The sequence below is a fragment of the Galeopterus variegatus genome, unplaced genomic scaffold, assembly GCF_000696425.1.
Source record: "Galeopterus variegatus unplaced genomic scaffold, G_variegatus-3.0.2 Scaffold2556, whole genome shotgun sequence".
NCBI classification, from domain to species: Eukaryota; Metazoa; Chordata; class Mammalia; order Dermoptera; family Cynocephalidae; genus Galeopterus; species Galeopterus variegatus.
The window spans coordinates 25,626-29,055 of record NW_007728667.1 but is presented as its reverse complement, the minus strand read 5'-3'; positions in this window follow the sequence as shown (position 1 = coordinate 29,055).

Sequence of the window (3,430 nt, the reverse complement as noted above, 5' to 3'; positions counted from 1 at the left end):
CCCCGCCGCGCTTCCCAAGCAGCGCACTATCCAGTGCGCCACCGGGCCGGCCCTGCAATGAATATTCTTGTACTTGCTCTTTGTGTGCAAGTGCTGGAATTATTCATGGGGGTTATTAGCATAAATATTTTCTGAACTTCCTTGTGATGGTTAATTTTTATTTATTTTTTAATTTTCTGGTGGTTGGCCAGCACAGGGATCCAAATCCTTGACCTTGGTGTTAAAACACCACACTCTAACCAACTGAGCTGACTGGCCAGCTCATGATGGTTAATTTTAGGTGTCAACTTGACTAGATTAAGGAATACCTAGAAACCTAATAAAGCATTTTTTTGCATGTGTCTGGGAGGGTTTTCCAAAGGAGATTAGCATGTGAGCCTAGGGGAGGTGATGGCTTCTGATTATTGCTAATACCTGGGTTACGTCACTGACCCCTGCTTGGCATCTCAGCTCTTTTAACACTGTAGCAATTGGTTCTCTGTTAAACCTTCCCTATCGATCTCTGACTGGACCCTGACTGATAAATACATCTTTTGGATGCTTTACATTCTGCCTTCCATGGGAAACTGAGGTATGGTGACAGAATGAGCAGGACTGTGGCCTCAGAAGTACAGGAGCTGGAGGCAACTGAAGCTCCGACTGAGGTACTTTTCTTTTTTTCATTAATGGTGGAAACTGCTGAGTGGACATGGCTTTTTCCAGGGATATTGACAGCTGCTGATGGTCCAGCCAGGCAGACCGAGTCACCAACAGGGACTCCACCATTAAAATCAGCTTTCTTGTCTGAGAAGACACCTGATTCTTCTTTGGGAAGACATAGCAGTGAGAAATCAGGATACAGACTGAAGCTTTTAAAAAGCAGTTTCTTTTTGTTTTTGGACTCTATTATTTTTTAAAATAATTTTTGTGGTTACAAATTACAATACATTTGTTATAAACATTTTGGAAAATACAGAAAAGACAATGTTTGAATTTGAAACTAATCAAAACCCCAGAAGTATATTTTCCCTTAAGAATGGAATTAGTTTATATAAAATGGAATCTATGGAACAAATCACTTGGATCTAAAATATTTTGTTTATTCAATGTTATATAGTAAGTACCCTGCTCTCTACTAAGGAAGTCAAAGTGAGCACCTAATGAACTAAACAAAAAGCCTTTGTTAGCTGACTACTGGGAGGGTGGTAAAGGTCTCAAATTATAATAAATTTGTCTGTGAACTGATATCCATCCAGACACAGATTTCTCTGTTGTCATTAATTATAAAGGGATAAGGACGCCATTGTTGTCGAATGGTTTTTCTACAGAGCCTTATCCATGTGAAATGGAAACCTGCTACATCTGCATGGACGTAAAGGCTTGTGATAAAAAGGCTTAGGCAGTCGGGAAAGGTAATAAAACAAAGTAGCAGATAGTGATGGTTCACAAATTACCTATCATTAGTCACATGAAGATATATACATGTTAAATTCAAGGCCTTTTTCTTTTCCTTTCTCACCTTTCTCTGCAGTTTTCTTCTTTGAGGCCATACAGTGTGATCTCTGCTGTTTGAGGCAGCAAACACTAGCTATGTTATCTTCCTTCCCCAGTGGTTTAAAAAATAAATAAAAAGTTCTTCTGATGGTTTATAAACCTAAAAAGCAATGAGAAGTTTTGTTTCTTCCACAGCGTGCTAAAAAATATTCTGAGCTGAGAAACTGGCTCTAGACAGCGGTGATCACACGACAACCCTAAGATGGCTGTCAGGGTAGCTGGTAGGACATCTCCAAAGAAGTGCCTCTCCCTATGGCATCTGCTCTCTCTGCCTCTCCCTTGACCTTTCTTTGCTCTTCCCCACCCCTCTCCAAGCCTGCCTCCTCCCAGCCTCCCTGCACCATAACTGGGTCTGGTTTTGCTCCTCGCCTCCCCCGTTCCTCCTCTCCTCCTCCTCCTCTAGATCCACTCAGTGTGTACGTTCAACCCAACCAGCAAGGCAAGAATCTTGGGTCTTAGCCAAGCCTGACCTGCTTTTCCTCATGCATACCCTTGGGGGTCTCAAGACATCAATGCAGGTTTTGTTTTGTTTTATTTCTTTTACAAAAATAAAATCCTCTTATTCCAGACATAGTTTGGGGCAAATTCTTTAAAAAAAACTCAACAATATATTATGGACATTTCCTCCTATCCATTCACACAGTGATTTTTCCTTTGTTTTTTTTTTTTTTTTTTTTTTTTTCTGGTGTTTTTTTCTCCCCAATGTGGTTGACCATAATTTTTTAAAAAACAAATTCCTATGCTGATTAACAGTACAGTGTTCCTACTGTGTTTTACCATGACAAATACTCACGATGCCATGATTTCTTCATGAATTTGTTTAGAGAGTGGAGTAGAAAGTGCTAGTAAGTTTGGAGCATGTTAAAGGGCGGAAAGCTTGGTTTTGGCTGTTATGGTAATTTGGACTAGTCGGAGAGCACCTCCCTTGGGAAAAGGGGATGGAGTGAATGAGGGAGGAAGTGGTGAGGGTAGCTGAGGAGATGAGACAATGCCCTGATCGACAGGTAGGTGGGCCTTGCACTTCCCACCACCCCACTCCTTATTAGGCCACCTGTAATATCCATCAATTACCAATGAGGGGTTAGAGAGGCCCCATGTGAACTCATCTCTTCCCAACCTAATGCTTTAACTACTGGCTCTTCCATGTATTCGTTTGGGAAGACAGCCTGAGACTAATTTGTGGAGGGTCTTTAGTTCCATACCGAGGAGTCTACAGCAATAGGGAGGCTGTTAGTGACTGTCTTGTGTTGAGACTTCAGTTCCCAGCTTAGAAGCTTGCTTTGCAATTACTCAAGTGTTCTTAGGAGATAAACAGCACAATTAAAGAAAAGCCAACCTTGAGGAAGAACATAATGTATCACCTGTCTGGTTGTGCTTCAACCTAATTGCTTACCTTTATCTCCTGGGGGTAGCTCCATTCTACTTATTTAACTCTATATTCTTTGTACTCTTTAACTGTCCATAACTATGTCCCCAGGGCATCCCCCATCCTTATAGTCCTGCTGGTTCCTACCCCTCCTAACTACCACTGGCCAATTCATAATGCACACTCGCAGCATCCAGCATATCTTGTAGAGATGAATACGAATTGGCCCCCAAGCTTGACTTTTTCTAAACTATCTAACATCACAGTTACCTTTTTTTTTTTTTCTTTACAGAATCACTTCTTCAGTCATCACTTATTTGGAGATGGTTGTTTCTGACAAGGCACATTTTGCAAACAGCAAAGTAATTCTGATAATTATAGCAATATGTGGAATATACTATAAAGCATATATACCTCACAGGGCCTGGTTTTCCAAAGTCTTGCAGTTTCAAATATTGACCTTGTGGAGGACTGGAAATTTTCCTCGGGCTGTAAGTCTCTGGTGTAAGATAAAGATTTGTGGTGTAGCAA